Genomic DNA, 21,031 nt, shown 5'->3' with positions numbered 1-21,031 from the left:
AAGTAACTGGTAATGGGTCCTGAGACAATGTGGTGAGTGTGTATTGAGTGTTGCCTGACCCAACTTGTGTTGGATGCACATGACTAGATGAGATGTCATGACAGCTATCCTCAGGCAATTCGTGCTCGAAGATGTTATCAATGTGTGGTTAAATGTGATTGCATGACAGCAGGTGGGGTGAATGCATGTTGTATGTGTCGGTTGATCGCTATTTGAGCTCTGTCTATGTTGGCCCAGTAATCTCAGGCCACATCTGGCCTTGTTGGACTATTGTTCGGAAGCCAGGTATTGACTCACTATGCCCCTCAGCTCTGCACATAGACACCCAATGGTAATTGTCTGTTGGCTACATGATGTACTGTGATGCATGTAATTGTTGGATGTGGTGTTTTGTGTAGGTCTATCTGCTCAGCTTGCAGAGACCGTCTATTTTTACTCACAGTATCAGTTGAAATCTGGCCTGGTATCTATTCCCTTTTGCAATATGAGTGTGACACTATGCTACATCTTGTATCCCTACACAGCATGTGATGGTGCCAAATCATGCCTGAGAACCAATATGCAGCTTCCTGATCCACTGTCCACTGATTAGTATGGGATTTGCATTCTGGGCAGGGTAGTGATCTCTGACTGATTAGCTCTTATTCTCTTTGACAATGTGTGTTACATAGCCTTGATAGGTCCATTGATCCCACAGCCCTGTGGTCTCCTTTATCCAGCTCAAATGTGTCCTGTGCAGGGTCCTTGCATTTTGGTTATTGCATATTTTCAAACAGTGTGTTGTTAACTGGAGTGCCTTGATGTCGAACTCTGTTGTTTGGGCATGTAGCAAGACATGTTCAATGTATGGACTGGTTTCTATCTGTATCTACGCATGTGCACACATGGACAGGCTTGACTCTTTTTGTGCCTAACATGTCACTTCATTGTGGTCCAAGCGCGATGGGTCAGTCTGTAGGCTGGCTGAGACCTGAAGGCACTGTAGGCAGTGGGTAACATTCAGAGGTAGTGGATGTTTATGTGCATTGTTTGCTGGGCGGTTTACCTGCCACTTGCAACTTTCTGTGATGTTTCCCATAGCATTCCTGGTCAATGTCATGTTGCTAACTCATGTCCCACAAAAGTCAAAGTTGGCCTACCTAGTGAGTGCAGGACCTGAGCTGAGAGGTGTGTAGGGCACCTATTGGGGAGTCTTTGTAGTCCTGTTCCCATGTCCAAAGGCTGCTCTGTGCCACAGGTAGACAGGATGGTCAAGACAGGATGTTATTAGCTTGGTGCACTGACATGCATGTGACTCTGCCCTTTTATATGCGATTTGTGGACATGATATCCTGTCTTGTCTTTTGCATCCATGTAAGTCAATGCCCATCAGAATAAGGGGATATGGAGAGCCATTCCCTATGAGATATGGACCCTGGGGTCCACAGCCGGCAAAGTGCCAATTGTTGAAGAGGTGGGAGGATCTGAGATGCTGAGCCCAGATGATTACAGGGGCCCAGTTGTGGCTGTCCTCCCAATGAGGATAGGGTGGTGACCTCCCTAATGGCTCGCATTTTGGAGGTGGCCTACACGGCCTTGGATAGGCATTAGAGGGCAGCACAGCAGCCACAAGGGGGTAAGTACAAGGCATTTTCCTGCTTGACCCTTTGCCAAGTGATTGAATGAGGGACTGAGTGCTCCCCCTGACAATGTGGAATGTGTCATGTGACACAGATCATCTGGGATCAAATTGGTGTAGACCTAGGACTAAACTGTGGGGAACACTCAGTCAAATTGCACAGCAGGGTGCACATATGGCTGTGTTTAGTGTCCAAATATTCTGCTTATCTACCCTGCTGGGTGTAAGTTTTCACCAACAGATCACTCTTCCCAAATGTCACAGTACAAAGGTAGGTACAATGTGACCCACTGTCCTCTGGCATGCATCTGGGAATATGTGTAGTGAGACATCTGCCACCCAGAGGCAGGTTTTCTCCATTCTACATTGGGTGCCTGTGTCTCACTGCAGTCTGTAATGCATGGGTGTCCATTATACATGTGACATGACTTACATGGATAAATCTTGGCAGCTGTAACAAACTGCTTTCCCTTGGTAAGTGGGGAATATGCATTGTCATGGGTGATGTGTCATCACTGTAGCCAACATTCATTGTGCCTACATTTATACATGTGCTCCATTCCCACTAGGATACATATCTATGCATTAGATGTAGGCATGTGCTAGCCATGCAGATGGGATGATGTCTGGAATCTCTAACAAATATGTGCATGGGGGTCCTTTTGTTGCAAAGATACATCTGCAATGCTTGTCCATTTACAGTGATGCCCCAGACAGGACTGTGTCACCATCATATGTCATATGACAGATACATGAATGCCTCATAGTATCCCAGTAGTCATGTGTAACTACAGTAGCTATGAGAGTTATGACAGGTAGTGCCAGGGTATGTATCCTCTTTGTGATCATTTGTACCCTTGATGTGGAATGATGGTTGCAAGTGCACAGCACCTGTGTGATTATTGGGAATTGTGCCCTGACTATTGGGATACATCATGGATTGACTTGTAGTGATGTTTGGATCACATGTGTTTGGGGTTAAGGATTTATCCACAGACATGTGCCATGCTTCCAATGTCTGAGATGTGGGTAGTGATGTTGCTTCTCATTAGAAAGCAAGTTGGGGTCCTACTGTTATTGATTGCAAGGTCAGTGTCACTCCTTCCTGCATGGTAAGTTGTCTACTACAAACACACTCAGATGTAGACATGGAAATGGGTGAGTCTTTGGTGGGGGCTATCCTGGACCTTACAGTATCATTCTTGTGTATATTCAGGAGACATCTCTCTTTAAGGTTTAAGACCTGACTTCATTGTTCCTTGCAACACCACATGTGGGGTACATCTGAGTGATCTTGCTACTGCCTCCTTGACTCATTTTGGGCAGGTGTCACTTGTGGACCTGTACATTGTTGGTGTGTCCATTGTGACATGAATGTTTCTTTGTCACCAAATTCAGGTATGGAACATTGGTTCCAGTGTTGTCTGCACTTCCTTAGGAGCATCAGTTTTTGTTGTACATTACGTCAGTGCATTTCACATGTGTGCATAGGCTTGTGTCTGTGTAATTGGTAGGGTACCTTACAAAGGGATCCAATTGTTGGCTACTAGTTCACTGGGGTGTGCTGCATGTGGCACAGGTTTGGGGTGGAGTGACATAGATGTTTTCATGTCACCTAATCCAGGTATGGCATGTTTGTACAAGTGTTGTCTGCACTTCCTTAGCAACATCTGTCTTTATTGGTACATTACATCAGTGTATTTCAGATGTGTGCATAGACGTGTGTCTGTGTAATTTAGGATACCTTACAGTGGGATCCAATTGTTGGCTACTGGTTCACTGGAGTGTGCTGCATGTGGCACAAGTTTGGGATGGAGTGGTCACCTAGTTGTGGTATGGTTAGTGTGGTGGCTAGATTTCATCCATGGTATTGTAGTTGTCTGAGGTCAGGATTGTCTCATGTATTACTTTTGTAATTCCAGATGGAGCCCAAGACACATAATCACCCTCACTCACCCATCCAACAGACACCCACCATACACAAGCACACCTCCCACAAGCACTCACCCCAGGCATCCACTTCTACACGTCAGACGACCACTCCCTCAACCTCCAAATTCCAACTCTCCTCTGGTTCCCATCTCATGTGTCTAAGAAACCTTTCCTGTGTGAGCTTGACCTTACGCCTGTTCCTCCCCATTCCACAACCAAAAGGACCTCGACCCTCTCCAAGGCCACCCCTTCCATGGCCTCCCCTGACCACAGCAAGCACCCATGCCCCCCCACCAAGAAAAAACACACCCCTCACAAGAAAGATTCCCCATCTCAAGCCAAAATCTAAAACCCTAAGATAATAATCCTTTCCTAGCTTTCTGTTGTTCCTGGCTGACATTGGTTGTGTGCCTGTAGCTGTGTGTGTTAGGCCTGCTTGCTTCCCCGTGTGGTGTTTTTTGCAGTACGTGAGATTTTGTGCATTGTTGTTGTCCCCCAACATCTGTTGCATGATGGGTATGTGTGAATATGCAATGTTGGTGTCTTTGCCTTGTGTTGTGTTTGTTGTGGTATGTGTTTCTTTTTCTGTTGTGTGATGTGGGCATGTATGGTGTATGACTTGTCCCACGGATATAGCTATTGTCTGCATGCGGTGTGTGTGCTTTTGAGTTTTGTCAGTTCAGACATGGAGTGTGCTGAGTTGTGATAGTTTGCTTTGCATTTGAGTGTGCATGTGTCCATTTAGGTGTGGGTCCCTTGCAGCTGGTTGGTGTTGGGGTATTCCCAATGGAATGTGAGTTGTGTGTGCTTTGTTGACTTGCCCTTCCACATTGTGTGGCTGTGCATGACAATTGGTTTTGATATTGCTTGTCCCTGAGATCCAATTAGGACCAATTCCTGTTGGCATGTTGTTTGAGGCCCTGTTTAACATGATATGTGTCCCAGTGCAGCCTCCTTCCATGTATGGTCCTGATGCTCCCATTTCAGCTGTGCATTTATTGTTACTGTGGTGCACTTTGGTGGTCATTTTGTTCTTGGCTGGATGTCAGTGGAAGACTGCCAGTGGCGGCGTCTGGCACCCCGCCAAATAATGACGCATGGAGCCTCACCACCATTGATGGTGGTGAGGGCCGCCATGCACCATGCTGGCTGTCGGTGGCGGGGGTGGATGCTGCTCCATCCTCACCGCCACATCAGTCCATACCCCGCCACACCTATAATGATGCATTCATAGGCGTGGCAGTGTATGGAGAGGCAGTGATGGAGGTGGGGCAGCATCCAGAAAGCCCTTCCCCTCCCGAAGCAGTGCAACGGCAAGGTAATTGCTGTCCGAGAGGGACCGGGGAGGGGTGTGTGTGTGTGAGTGTGCGAGTGCATGGGGGTGTGTGTGATTGCATGTGTGGGAGGGATGTGTGCCTGAGTGCATGTATGCGTGTGTGCATGTAGGTGAATGAGTGCATTTGGATGTGGGGGGTTGGGGTTTAGGGGGACCTGTATGTAGGGGTGGGTGGTGGGGTATGGTGAGTGTTGAGCTTTGGGGCCTACATGGGGTTTTGGGGGTGGAGGGTTGGGGGGTCGGTTTTCAGCATTCGGGGTGGGGGTGGAGGAGGATCAAGGGGCTTGGGGGGGTGTAATGGCAAGAGGGGGGCCTCGTATGTCACTTACAGGTGACAGGAATGAGTATTCCTGTCACCCGTATGCTTTCCGCCAGGGACCCCACCCGGAAATCCCTGGTGGAGATGGGATCATAATCCCACCGCCAGGTCGAATGTGCCTACAGTCGGCTCAGCGTTCGATTCTGGCCGGGCGGTGGGTGTAGTGAACTGGCTGCTTTGTTGCTGTGTTCAGAATATGGCGGTAATGACCGCTACCGCCGGCGTGGCAGTCCAGACCACCATGTTCATAATAACCACCTTTGTCTCTTATGTATTTTGTCTCTCTGTGTATCGTGCAGGGCATTTTGCTTCCATTGTGCTATATGTGTGTCTATTGCAGGGTTGTTTGATGGTGGTGTGTGTGTGCCATGGCACATGGATGTATATGTGTGGACATTCCTTAGCCAGTGTTGGGTGTGAGTGTGTGGAATGTGTTTGTACAGGTGTAGTAGTAGTGTTGTTATTGCTGAGTATGTGAATGTTGTGTGGCCTTCAGTGGCCCCGAGCCTGTGCTGTGTAGCCTTGCATAAATGTGTAGTTTTGCCGTGCAGTGTGTGTGCTGGCTGAAGTGTGCCTGTTGTGATTGTGTGGGTGTCTGTATTACAGTATGTGAGTGTGTGTGCGTCGAATGATAGGTATAGCAGCTTCCCGTGGTGCCCCCCCATGAAGTGTTTGCCTGTGCGGCATGCTGTTTTTAAAGTGTTAATGATACAGTCGGGTGTTTGTACTTATGGTTGCTGTCGTCCATGTCAGCATTGATTTAATTGTCTTTCAATGAGCAGGAGCAGTGGCATGACATTTGAGAAGGGATCCATGTATGGCTGCCTGCAGGTGAGTGTCTCCCTTTATACTGTCTGTTTCCACCAGCTTGTAAGTGGTAGTTGCCTACCACAGTCACATTGGTGGTCTGCAACTTTGTAATAGGTCAGACTGAAACATAGGGGGTTATTCCAACTTTGGAGGAAGTGGTAATCCGTCCCAAAAGTGACGGTAAAGTGACGGATATACCACCAGCCGTATTACGAGTCCATTATATCCTATGGAACTCGTAATACGGCTGGTGGTAAATCCGTCACATTTGGGACGGATTACCACCTCCTCCAAAGTTGGAATAACCCCCATAGTCTCCACTGGCCTGTTTATGCTTCTTGGTGACTGTGGTGGACTGTGCTTCCTGGCGGTTGCGACGGACCGCTGTCAGTCATTTTTTTCAACCGCCAGACTCGTAATACGGTGGTCCACTCCATCATTACCATGACTCAATTTACCCTGAAATATATTACAAACGGTGATTGACATGTAGGCAACATCTTTTTTAGAAGTATTTCAAATGGACATGACTCTGACAATGATCATTGCATAATTCCATGTACATTGGATTCTCATACAATAATATATGGATTTGTAGGAAGGTTTTACCTGTCTATGACTGAGAGCTATTTCTTTAACACTATATTGGTAACTATTACCTGACTAATCATTCTCTTTAGTTTGCATGGCTTGGGAACCCTATAGGTAAAAGCTCTTTCCTTCTCCTTCTAACCTTTTTTCATTGACTCATTCAATCTTACCTAAATTTGAGCATGTGGTTTCAAGGTACTCATTAACTCATTAGATCTCACTTAAATTTAAGCGAGTGGACTTAAAGCATTGACATTCTCTGTGTATTCACTTAATTCTATGGTCTAGCAGTTTGCCAGCATAACACTCTACTTGTTCATTCTTGACTAAGACCCTCATTGTGACATTGGCGGTAAATCCCGCTTACTGCCACGCTGACGGCCACCAACATACCGCCTTGGTGGCGTATATCCGTTCACCATATTATGACACACACACACCAATCCGACATAATACTGCCACATACACAAATCCACCAGCCCAAAGGTCAGTGCTAAAGTGGCGGTACCAACCCCAAGCTGTTACTCCAACAAAACAACGCCTACCACATTATGACCCACGAATCATCACGGCGGACATTGAATGGTGGTAAACCATTGGCGGTACATACCGCAGTGCTCAGAATGGACACCCACATACAAAACAATACCACATTGACCAATACCAAAACACACACATGACACCCATACACACACCACACCCACACACCCACACCACTATAAAACACACACCCACAATACCCACAACCCCTTACGAACACCAATTGCTACCAAGAGACTGAGAAGAACAGCACACAGGCAACTAAACATATACACCACTCACACCCATACACCACTCATGCACTCCACATCACACACCCCACCACATTACCCAACACTCTCACACCAACACACATCACACAACACCCATGACAACACAAAGGCACCCCCGTTTCACTGAGGAGGAGTTAAGGTTCATTGTGGAGGAAATTTTCAGGGTAGAGCCACAGCTTCTTGGAGAACAGGTACAGCAGATTTCCATTGCAAGGAAGATGCAGCTATAGCAGAGAATCTGGACACGGTGAACGGCATGGGACAGCACCCAAGACCAAGAGACGACATCAGGAAGAGGTGGAACGATCTGTGGGGGATGGTACGTTCCATTGCAGCAAGGCACCAGCTTGCCATATAGAGGACTGGCCGTAGACCCCACACCTACTCCCCCACAGCTCACAGCATGGGAGGAGCAAGTCTTGGCAATCCTGTATTCTGAGGGACTCGCTGGAGTTGCCGGAGGACTGGACAATGGTAAGCAACATTTACTACCTATCACTCCCCCATACCTGCATGCCATCTCACACCCTCACCCTCACTCCCATCACTCCACTCCATCCCACACACTGCACCTACACAAATGACTAACCCCAATGCCAAGCCCTGCATGTCATACCAATGCATGGACACCCCTCCCAACCCTGCATGGACACCCATCACTAAAGCACGCACAGCATAGGAAAACTAACATACCCACAATACATCACCATACGCAAACAAAAGGTAGCAGGGCAACACCAATGATAGGGGGAAGCCAGGGATGTACACTTGAAGCATAATACATCACTTACATTCCCACAGGTACCCCAGCCAAAGTCAGTGGAGAGGAGCTGCCACCACTATCCAGTTACCAACAGACAATGCCCCTGGTGATGACAGTAACTCTGGTCTTCAGGATCTAGAGGACCTACCTGGCCCATCAGGGACCACTGGTCACTCGGTCACCCAAGCACAATCACAGTCCACCACAGAGCCTCCCCCAACAGGACCAACACCACAGTACCCACCTAGCATACCCAATCCTCTGTCCCCAGGACACGTCAAACAGCAGTCTGAACACCTGTACAGTGGCCCGAGGCCATAACTCACACCCAAGACAATCAGGGACCTGGGGTCCGTGGCAGTGGGCATACCGTTAAGGGGACAGGGGCACAGGCCAACAAGGAAACTGGGAGGACTGCTGTGCGCCAGGGGGAGGACAAGAACAGGGAACCGACTCTCCAGGAGGCACTCTCCAAGATCCTGGGAGCCTACCAATATTCCCAGGACACGATGGGCCAGATCCTTGACAACGTGCATGAGAACAGGCGGCTGCAGGAGGGACAGTACCAGGGGATCAGGTAGGACTTGTAGGACATCAACACCACCCTGATCTTCGTAGCAGGGATATGGCAGACATGGACAACATCATGAGGGAGGCAACAGCACACCAGCGGGCCCATACTACTAGCCAGTCAACTAAACAGCCCTCCACTTCTGCTGCCGCTAGTGGGCAGGAGGCCCCACCGCAGGACCCACAGGCTACCAGCATCCTTCCCCTGCAGAAGGTAAACCATCCCACAAACGTTCCCTGTGACCCAGACAGAAGACACCGACAATTGCCAAGGCCACCACCAGGAAATGAGACTCTCCTGATTGTCCACCTTGTTTCCCACCCTGTCACCTTGTACACCGTGAACTGCATTTTCTCCCCTTCCTATGGACACTGCACCTGTACTATAAACAGACTGAAACAATACCCTGGACTTTACTCCATCGTCACCTCATTCCACTGCACATTCCCCTCAATTTCTTAGCACTACAATAAACACCCTTGAACACAACTCGAATACCCTTGAAACAGTGTATTAATGGAAACAGTTATATCTGTTGCAAATGAACTATACAGTGTGAGAGCATAGAAATAATGACCTGTAGCTGGCTGTAGTCAGCACATCAATATACAGATGTCATGACACTAACACCTGTAAACTGAGAATCCATATGCAACCTTAAGTAGAAGTAAAAAGTGGGTAATGCCATCATGCCACAGCCACACAGAATACTCCAATAATCATAGAAATGTTAAGTTGCACTGTCTTACCTGTATGTCATTGGAAGTACTGACAGATAACTGATGTTCTGTTGTCCTCATCATCATCCTCAGCCTCTTCATCCTCACTGTCATCAGGGTCTACTAATGCCACAGGGGCATCTCCAGTCTCCTCCTCCTGCAGAAAAGATACATGGCGTCTGACGGCCAGGTTGTGCAACATGCAGCATGCCACTACTATCTGGCAGACCTTCTTGGGTGAATAGTCAGGGATCCACTTGTCAGATGGAGGCACCTGAACCTGACCTTCAGGAGGCTGAAGGTCCTCTCAATGATCCTTCTGGTTCGCCCATGTGCCTCATTATAACGTTCTTCAGCCCTTGTCCTGGCATTCCTCACAGGGGTCAGCAGCAACAATAGGTTTAGGTAGCCAGAGTCACCTGCAGGTATTGAGGTACAACATTTAGCCACACACTATCCCATGAGGTTAACATCAGAGGTGTACACGAACATACACCGGGTGGGAACCAAGGCTTACCTATAAGCCACACCCTGTTCCTCTGTAGTTGGGCCATCACATTTGGAATGCTGCTATTCCTCAGGACAAAGGCATCATGTAACTACCCAGGATACTTAGCATTGACGTGGGTGATGTACTGGTCCGCCAGGCACACCATCTGCACATTCATGGAGTGAAAACTCTTACGATTCCTGTACACCTGTTCATTCTGACGGAGGGGGGACAAAAGCAATATGTGTCCCGTCAATCGCTGCAAAAATATTGGGGATATGTCCCATTGCATAGAATCCGGCCCTCACAGTGGCCAAATCTTCCACTTGGGGGAAAACTATGTAGCTGCACATGTGTTTTACCAGGGCAGACAACACTCTTGCCAGCACGATTGAGAACATTGGCTGTGACATTCCTGCTGCCAAGCCCACTGTCACTGGGAAAGAACCTGTCACCAGAAAATGGACCACTGATAGCACTTACACAACAGGGGGATCCCAGTCGGATGATGGACAGATGAGATCAGGTCAGGCTCCAACTGGGTACACAGCTCTGTGACTGTGGTCCTTTCCAGTCTATAGGTAAGGATAATGTGCCTGTCCTCCAGTGTAGCTAAGTCCACCAGTGGTCTGTACACAGGGTATGTCTCCATCTCCTATTCATCCGCAGCAGTAGGTATCTACGGGACACAAGAGTGAGTAGGCTGTTACAATTTGAACAACTAAACCACAACAGCAGTCCACATCCTGCTCTTATGTATTGGGACAGTGCAAATTTCCAAGTATGTGACTATTTAACCTGTGACATAGCAACTCTTGATAGGCCTGTTCACCCCTCCCCCCCCCGGAATTGCAACTGCCTGTCATGTTGTGAGGGACAGGTGGAAGTGAGGTAATTCCACCGACGTGGGGGTCTGTGGTGGTATGCGTCTTGCACTGCTGTGCAATTCCTCATTGGATAATATGGGGCTCTATGGAGTGCAGTGGCCAATGGGGATGTACGCCGGAGGTGACGGTGTACACAGCCGCAGACGTGACTGCCAATTTTCTATCTGATTCCTCACTTGTTTCCTGACCTTCAACAGGAGAAGACCTACACTGCGTGTGACCTGTGTCTGGAACCTACTATGGCCCCTGTGAATGGGGAAAGGTCCCCAGCCTTCACTTTAGAGGAGTTGAAGCAACTGGTGGATGGGGTCCTACCCCAGTACGGACAGCTGTATGGGCCTCCAGACCAACAGGTGAGTACACTTTGGGCACGATTCATGTGGCATAGATGTGTGTGAAGGCATTGTGTAAGGGGGGATTTTCTGTTGGCAGTGTACATGTTGTGCGCTGGGCTATGTGTGTGCCAATGATGATAGAAACGGGTATAGTGGGCCAGGTGTGTGACAGGCTGGACTGTAAATTTAATGGCGTTCTCCTGTATGTATTACGTCTGCAGGTCAGCGCCCATCAAAAGAAGGGATTATGGTGTGCCATCGCCAAGGACGTGCGGACCCTGGGGGTCTATGGCAGGCGGAGCACCCACTGTCAGAAATGGTGCAAGGACCTGAGACGCTAGTCACAGAAGACCGCGGAGGCCCAGCTGGGGATGGCCTCCCAACGAGGAACACGTGCCCGTCGGACCCTGACCCCCCTCATGGACTGCATACTGGCAGTGGCATACCCTGAGCTGGATGGGCGCTTGAGGGAATCACAGCAGCAACAAGGGGGTGAGTACAGTGGGTATCATTACATCTTTTGGCTGGTAGGGTGGTATACAGGTGGAGGTTGTGTGTTAGTGAGTGCCCCTAAGGCCAGGCCAGATATTGCAGGGTGGGTCATCTCTAGGGTAATGGTTGCATGGCAAATGCAGGTAACCTAGCTTGTTAGTAGTCACTTTCAGGCAGGGCATCGTGGGTCCCAGGTGTGCTGCAGTTGGTGGTGTGTGCTCCTCATCTTGCATTGGTGACTAGCAATATCACTGGTAATGCAATGCATATTGCTTAGGCCTGTTCCCTGTGTGTGAGGGTGCTGTGAACGCCAACAGTGGTGTTGGTGCAGTCAATGACCCAGTGTTTTCTTTTTCTCTCTGCCTCCTTTTTTGTTCTATCATCCTGTCCTTGTGTGCATTAGCATCATCTGGCTGAGGAGCAGGGGCACTGGCGACAGAGGGAGCTGCATTACTACATGACCCTGGAGGCAGACTCCACTGACGCCAAGGGAACTAGTGGGACGGTGGGCGAGGGGAGTATCACAGTGGAGACTGGAGGAGATGACACAGACTCAGATACCTCATCCGATGGGAGCTCCCTGGTAATGCAAACACCTCTGTGACCACCCCAGCTGCCACCTCGCCCCATACCAGCACCGCCCTCCCAATAGCCCCTTAGCGAGTTGTCCATGCCTGCTAACCCAGGAGGGTGAGCATCTCCTTTGCCCCAGGCACCTCAGGCCCTGCCCCAGTGAGCCCTGCTGCCCCGAGTGAGGAGGCTATTGACCTCCTGAGATTCATCTCTGTAGGGTAATGAACCATTGGGAATGTCATCCCGGGGCTGGCTTCCCAGGTGCAGCAATGCAATGAATACTTGGAGGGCATTCACGGTGGATTGGCAGCCCAACAGAGATGGCAGCCATTGTCCCTGTTTCTACTGTCCCCCCTCCAACTACCACTTCCCAGTCCCACTCCACTCAACCCCAACCCATCCCGGACACACCTACAGACGAGCATGCACACAAGGCAACACACAAGAGTGGCACAGGCAAACACAAGCACCACACATTATCCCACAAGCACTCACACAAGCACCATACAGTTGCAGACATGACAACATCCACTGCCTCCACTGTCTCCCCCTCCTCCTCCTCCTCCACCTTCCTCCCAGTCACATCCACACTCACACTTGTATGCACTACATGAACATACACTACCAGCATCACCACAACAAGCAGAACACACACCTCACTGGCACACACCTCCACAACAGCCATGCACGTGTCCCCTCTGTCCTCTCCCACCCTTCTGTCCCCCCAGGGGACACAAACGCAAGCACTCACACACCCAACAGCCACCCACCTCACATCAGCATACTGCCCATTCACCTTCACCCAAGTCCAGCAGACATACACCTCCAACAACCACTCCCTCATCCTCCACTCCCATTACTCTTCCCTCCTCCTGCCCCACCATCCCTAAAAAGCTTTTCCTTTCCCAATTTGACCTCTTCCCTACCACTCTCCCCATCTTGCACGTATGGGCAGGGTTCCAAGGACACAGCCCAGCACATCAGCCAAACAGTCCATGGGAACAGTGGTAGCACTACCTTCTCGTGGTGGTAAGGATACCAAACTTCCATCACAGAAGGGGAAGGAGCCGTCACCATCAGGGAAGAAGGGGAAGGGGCCTGCACCACAAGGGAAGAGTGGGAAGAGGCATACACAACCTGTGAAGAAGGGGAAGGGGCCTGCACCACCTGTGAAGAAGAGAAAGAGATCTGCACCACATGTGAAGAAGGGGAAGGAGCCTGCACCACCAGGCAGAGAGGGGAAGAGCCCATCCACCCCTGCCAGGAAGGGTAAGGGATCTGCGACCCTTGTACAGGAGGAGACGAGGCACTCTATGCCAGCAGAGGCTGTCAGGCTAACACCACCACCAGCTGTCACGGGCCGCCACCACCAGTTGTGGAAGTGCAGCCATCAGAGAGTGCAGAGACTGCCCACGGTGCTCCTTCATCCGCCACCACAGTGCTGCCATCGGATAGTGCAGAGGCTGCCCAGGAGGCACCTCCATCCACCACCACAGTGCAGCCATTGAGTGCAGAGGCTGCCCAGGAGGCACCTCCATTCACCACCACAGTGCAGCTATCGGACAGTGCAGAGCCTGCCCAGGAGGCACCTCCAACCACCACCACAGTGCAGCCGTCACTGCCAGCGGGCGCCATGTAGGTCACACTCCAGGGGCTGATGTGTGAGTTGTCTCCTCCAGAACCAGTGGGCAAGTCACCCACTTCAGAGACTGTGGCCTTTCACTCCCCAGCAGAGAGAAATTAGCATGTTGCCCCCTCCAGAACCAGTGGGCAAGTCACCCACTTCTGAGAATGTGGCCTTGCACTCACCAGCAGAGAGAAATGGGCATGTTGCCCCCTCCGGAACCAGTGGGAAAGTCACTCACTCCAGAGACTGTGGCCTTGCACTCCCTAGGACAAAGCAATGGGCATGGAGTCCCCTCCAGAACCAGTGGACAAGTCACCCACTTCAGAGACTGTGGCCTTGCACTCGCCAGCAGAGAGAAATGGGCATATTGCCCCCTCCAGAACTAGTGGGAAAGTCACCCACTCCAGAGACTGTGGCCTTGCACTCCCTAGGACAAAGCAATGGGCATGGAGTCCCCTCCAGAACCAGTGGACAAGTCACCCACTTCAGAGACTGCGGCCTTGCACTCCCCAACAGAGAGAAATGGGCATGTTGCCCCCTCCAGAACCAGAAGTGAGAAGACCCACTCCCAAGACTGTGGCCTTGCACTCCCCAGGACAAAGCAATGGGCATAGAGCCCCATCCAGTACCAGTGGGCAAGTCACCCACTTCCAGAGACTGAGGCCTTGCACTCCCCAAGACAAAGCAATGGGCATTGAGCCCCCTCCAGAACCTGTGGGGAAGTCCCCCACTCCAGAGACTGGCCTTGCACTCCCCAGGACAAAGTAATGGGCATGGAGCCTCATCCAGAAACAGTCGGGACATTGCCGTATTCAGCGGATGTGCCCCCCATCCCCCTGAGGTGCCTTCCCACTTTCAAACTGATGCCCCTGCAGTGTTCTCTCTGGATGTGTCAGGATTCAGGTTGGGCCTTGGAGTGTGCCCCGAGCACTTGTGTGCCCTCATGGCATTGGCTTTTTATGGATATTTGTATATATTTGGTTCATGGGGTGGGTTTTCCTATGTTAATAAATTGCCAGTACTCCAGCATTGCGGTCCGTGTTTTATTATGCTGTGTGTCATGCGCCTTTAGTTAACGTGTGCAGCTGGTTGTGTGTCTGGTGTGTGTGTGTGTGTTGGGTGTGTGTTGTGCATGTGTGTGTCACTCTCATTTCTCCCACCCTCCCTTGTGTGCTAGGTGGCTGTACTCACCGGCATCGTCTTCGTCTGCGTTGGTGTTCCTAGTGGAGCATGACATAGAAGATCATCAGGAAGACATGCAGTTTGGGTTCTTCACTGTGTCTTTAATGGTGAGTCCTTTCACTTCTGAGCTCTATTTCCATCAGGCTTTTGTTGGTGTGGGTACCGCCCCAGAAAAGGTTTTGTGTGTCTTAATATGGTGGGCGGTACTTTGTCTCCCACCTGGCTGTTGGTGGCTACTGCCGTGGTGAATGTTGTTTCTGCCGTGGTGGTTGGTGTGGTACATTGGCTGTCTATGGGAGTTATCACCATGGTCATAATTTGGCAGAACTTACCACCAGCCTGTTGGCGGTATTACCGCCACTTTATTACTCACCGCCAGGGTTGTAATGAGGGCCTAAGTGTCTTCCACGGACTTGGATTATGTAGAAACTTGATAATACTTCTTTACTATATAATGCATTAATGAATGTGAACTAAGACACATGCGGGTATATGACACACTCTAGTATCAATACCCAGTAAATCATGATTTTTCTCACTTGGGCTCCTCCATTCACTTATGGTAATGGATTCACCTGTCCTTATTCTAAATTGGCTAACTGCAATATGTCATTTGCTTTTGCATCCTTGAGAAATCCCCAGGCTATCAAGCTACTTAGGGGGCGAAACACATGTCAGCTGCCTTTTTCCCGACGTATACCTGACATGATGAGTGCTGCATAACAAGAAAGGAGTATTGGACCTTCGAGTATACTACTGTGAAAACTTTAATTTGTGAGACAAATAACATCAATTCCATGAAATACCAAGAAAATGACAACACACGCAATTAAGCAAAAAATATTCAAAACATAGCATAAAATCAAGACTGATAAATACAGAACACTTTAACATATAGGAAAATCTGTAATATAAGAGGGAGTGACCAAAATAACATTACAATAGTATTTGGACAAAACAAAAGAGAGGCATCATGATAGTTGTAGCCTTTTCAATTGAACATTAAAAACACTTTCAAAATTGCATATTAAAAATACCTAGTGAAAATATCAAGAAGACTCACACATACATTTACAACATAGGGCTCATATAACACTTATGAGCACCATAACATCATTTAAAAAATGTAACAGAGATTGAAACCTCCAATCTTAAATTCAACAAAATACATTCATATAACCAAACAAACAAGCCAAAAAGAAATATAAAACATCGAGAAAAAAAGCATATATTGAAAAAAATCATTTTAACTATGATCTAAATGAGAGGCGGCGACCCCATTCCACCACGACAATAACAGAGTGCACCTCTTCCAAGCGTTGCAGGGCCTCCTTTCTTGGAGTGAAACACAAATTGCAATAAACAGGCCTCCGCTATTCACTTCTCTCCCCAGTAAAGTTGAAGGTAATGACTGGCACTAAAACCTTCTTCTTTACGGAGCCACCAGATTCCTTGGATTGGGTGGAACAACACCGATACAAGGCCTTTTTGCATCCCTGGCCGGTGTACCAGTGCTGCAACACCAAAGACTCAAACAAAAAAAAGTGGGTGTCTCGCTCACGCCTGAAAGCCCTGATCCTGTGGACACCCATGCTGGAGCAAACAAGATAGAACAAGCCCAGGCATTCAATACTGCTGGCACTCTGTGGACCAATAGACGCTCGCCTCCAGAGGCTTCTCTAGACAATGATGCTGCAGAATCTTCCTCCATTAACTCAGAGGACAGTATGACTTTACAATTCCTGTCAAATGTGCCATTGTGCTTATACTCCATTAAAATGTGAGACAAGGGCAAGGGGGGGCACCATGCATACATTGAACCAGTGGTCACTTTGCTAACATGGGTCCCTTGGTCCATGGTTCACAGGTTGGTGGTAACCTGCAGCAGTTGCAATCCTACATGTCCTCACTGAGGCAGATCACCCCCCTCACCATTGGACTCCTAGGCGCAGCCATCCGTATGGAGGCTAGCAGGGGTGCACCCCATCTATGGGCTACAATTTTACTGGTTTGGGCAACTCCCCACTACGGAGCTGCCGTGGTTTGGAAGTTCAGGTTTCTGAACAGTTAAAAGAGGTGATATGATAGGGACCCTTCTTTTTTAATCTCCCACAGGCTTTACATTGGACATGGGGGCCACAGACTGATAACAATATTTCTAGATGGGCTCCCTTTATGCCTATGCTGAGTAGATGGCTCCACTTAAACTAATAACGTGGAACATCTGGGGGATGGGCACTACTAGAAAGAGACACTCTGTGCAACTATACTTAAAAGGAAAGGGTGTACAAATAGCCTTTCTGCAGGAGACGCATGTGGCAAGAGGGGAATAAGTACGCTATCAGAAGTGGTGGAGGGGTCAGTGCTATAGCACCACATATTCCAGCTTTGCATGAGGAGCTTTAGTCTGAATTTGCCCAGGGATTCCCTTCCACCTATTATTAGCAGACATTGACCCAGAGGGTAGATATATGTTGGTGGATGGTAAAGTAGTACTATTTGATAGCAGATATGCCCCTACTGTGGCACAGTCTGCCTTCTTCTCCAAATTCTCAGCAGCTTTAACTCACATAACCCACATCCTTTGGATACTACGGGGGCAACTTTAATTGCATACTTGATACACAATTGGACCACTAACACCCCTCACTCACGAGTTCGCTGGTTGTGTCAACAGCTATGTTATTTTCCCAGTGGCTTCAACATTGGCCACTTTTAGACTGCTGGAGATTCATGTATCCGAATAGTATTGATTATTCGTACTACTTGGCATGTCAGATTAGACAGAATCCTATGTGACCCCGCTACCTAGCTACTAGCAATGGGGAAAGAATGTTTAGGTAAGACCTTCTCTGATCGCAATCCAATGCAATTTCTATTGGAATAGGTAGCAGCCCAACTGATAATGCCCACATGGAGGTTACATTCGGCCTTGTTAGAAGATCAGGGACTCCAAGGCAAGACGAATGACACACTAATACATTACTTGAAGGACAACTGGGGTACATCCAGTTCTTAACTAATGGATTGGGAAGCAATAAAGGTAGTATTACGCAGCAATTTTATTTGCACGGTGGTTGGAGTGAGAGCGACAATACACAGGGACCTGACACAGACTGAGACATCCTTGAAAGCCCTAGAAAACAAAGGCAGAGCTGGCCCTGTAGCACAAATTGACTTAGATTTAGCGCTGGCCACCCACAAACACTTAGTGGAACAATTAAGCGGAGTTGCCTTTCGTTCATGTTAAGCTAAAATGCACACTGAAGGTGAAAAAGCTGATCGCCACCTGGCCTGGTTGCGCCATTGTGCAGATCCGTGTACGTCTATAGTGTGGATTCACACCTCTCCAACAACATTTGCCCTTCAACAGACACAAATTAATGAAGCATTCACAACATATTATAGTGCACAATATGACCCCCCTCGAATTTCCAGGCAGGACAACATACAGAGTATAAGAATCCTATAATTAACTATGATGCTGTGATCAAAGATTTGGTCAACTGTCTGAAATTAACTGGTGAAAGGCCTCTTCAGCAGCTCAAGTCCTCTGATTATCAGTAAAAGGGAAGGCACCATTGTTGATGCCCAGTGTCAAAAGCTGGAAAAGGAGCTGAGGAAAATGAAACAGACCAACTGTTTGCTAACCGATTGCAACTCCTATTGGGAAGACCTTGAACTCACAAAGCAAGGATAACACCAAACAAGGCACAATATTATAGGAATAACTGGTATGACATGCTGGCTGTCATTACTTCTAATAATCCTTATTCATTCTGTAAACTAGTGAGACTAGATATACATAGCAGGGAGACCAGGGCCATAAGTATGGTATCAGAAAATGCTTGGGTTACTTACAATCAATGTAGAAGGTGACAGGAGGGGTTGATACAGAAGAGCTTTGGTAGATGAAGGCGACCTTGCTACACTATTTTCGGAGTCTGCAGGTAAGAACACACTTTCATTGATTAAGGTGACAAAACCGGCAGGCCCAAATGATCTACCAGCTGTAATAAAAAATGCAATATAGAGTGGTGGCCCAAATGTTTCACTTAAGTGTTTAGATGGTGCACAATAATGGCATCAATATGAGTTTGGCAGCTGGACCGCTAGACCGCCATGCCAGCGGTCTTCCAGACTGCCCTATTATGAGTTATACAGGCAGGACCGCTGACCACCAAGCAAAGAAGGCAGACCGCTAGCGGCACTGCGGCCTGGATATAGACAGTCTGACTCCAAGCGCCATCAGTGGCATGGCCAAACACCAAGCATATTACAATCACACCAGTGATTATGCTCTCCCTTACATTTGGTTGTTGGTTACTGTTAACACAGTAATTCACCCACAACTGGCATACTGGTGCCCCCTTATAAGTCCTTAGTATATGGTACCTGGGTGCTCAGCATTGGGGTTCCAGGGGATCCCTATGGGCTGCAGCACATATTTGACCACCCATAGGGAGCCCATGCAAAGGCTTCTGCAGGACTGCCATTGTAGCCTGCGTGGAAAGGTGCAAGCACCCGTTCACTGCCATTTTCACTGCACCAGGTCACTTATAAGTCACCCCTATAGTAGGTCTTCCAGATTTGAGGGCAGGGTGCAAAGAACCTGTGTGTGAGTGCACCCCTGCACTAGAAGAGGTGCCTCCATGACTTCCAAGACCATTTTCCCACACTTCGTGAGTGCGGGGACACCATTTTACACATGTATTGGACATATGTCACTACCTATGTCCAGCTACAAAATTGTAACTCCGAACATAGGCATGTTTGGTATCAAACATGTTGAAATCATACCCAAAGGCTTTTGCAATCATTGGTTCTATGATTTCATTCACTCTGTGGGCTCCTTAGAGGACCCCCAATATTACCATTTCAACCGTCTAAGGTTTTCCAGACAGCCACAGCTGCTGCCACCTCATAGACAGGCTTCTGCCCTCCTGTTGCTTGAAAAGCTCGAGCACAGGAAGGCAAAACAAAGGATTTCCTCTGGGAGAGGGGTGTTACACCCTCTCCCACTGGAAATGCTTTGAAGGGCACAGTTTTTGCCTTCCTTGCATAAACCAGTCTACACCAGTTCAGGGACCACCAGTCCCTGCTCTGGCACGAAACTGGACAAACGAAAGGGGAGTGACCACTCCCCTGTCCATCTCCACCCCAGGGGTGGTGCTCAAAGTTCCTCCAGAGGGTCCCTGGGTTTTACCATCTTGGATTCAGGTAACTCTGGGAGCATCTGAGTGGCCAGTGCCAGCAGGTGGTGTCACAGCCTTCCCCTGATAGGTGCTTACCTGGTAAGGTGACCAAACCCCCCTTTCAGGGCTATTTAGGGTCTCTCCTTCGGTTGGTCCCTCAGATTTTGATTGCAAGACTCCAGCAGGAATTCTCTGCATCCTCCACTTAACTTCTCACTGAAGAAACTACATCTGAACCCTCCAGGAACTCTACAAGCTGCAGCAAAGAAGCAGGACGCCTCCTGCAACATTGTATCTCCGGTTCCTGCCAGCAACTACAACTGTTTCCCAGTTGTACATCCTCTAAGGACAGCCCGTCTTCAGCCTGCACCAGAAGAGCAAAGGAATCTCCATTGGGATGAAGGAGTCACGCCCCTGCTTCTACAGGCACCAACTGCAATGATGACCAGCTGCATGGTTCCCCTCTCCTGCTGAGTTGCGTGGATCCTGCATCACAGGTGGTACTGACAGTCCTCTTTTCCAACTGTCCAACTTTGGTGGAGGTAAGAGCTTGTCTCCCCACGCAAGACAGTACCCCCATGCACCACGTGTTATGCAGCTGTCAAGGCTTGCTGGCATCCTTCCTCCAAGTCCTTCATGCATCTTGTAGCGCCAGCCCCCAGCACTCTATCCTGCAATGCACAGCTTCCTAAGTGGTTCTCCAGCAGCATGGAAGCCTTTGTCATAGTGCTGCGTGGGTCTCTTTTGCAACTTCCTTGTCCCTGTGCAGTGGGACTCCT

This window comes from Pleurodeles waltl, chromosome 5 (genome assembly GCF_031143425.1).
Source record: "Pleurodeles waltl isolate 20211129_DDA chromosome 5, aPleWal1.hap1.20221129, whole genome shotgun sequence".
NCBI lineage: Eukaryota > Metazoa > Chordata > Amphibia > Caudata > Salamandridae > Pleurodeles > Pleurodeles waltl.
Note: the sequence above shows the minus strand (reverse complement) of the source record.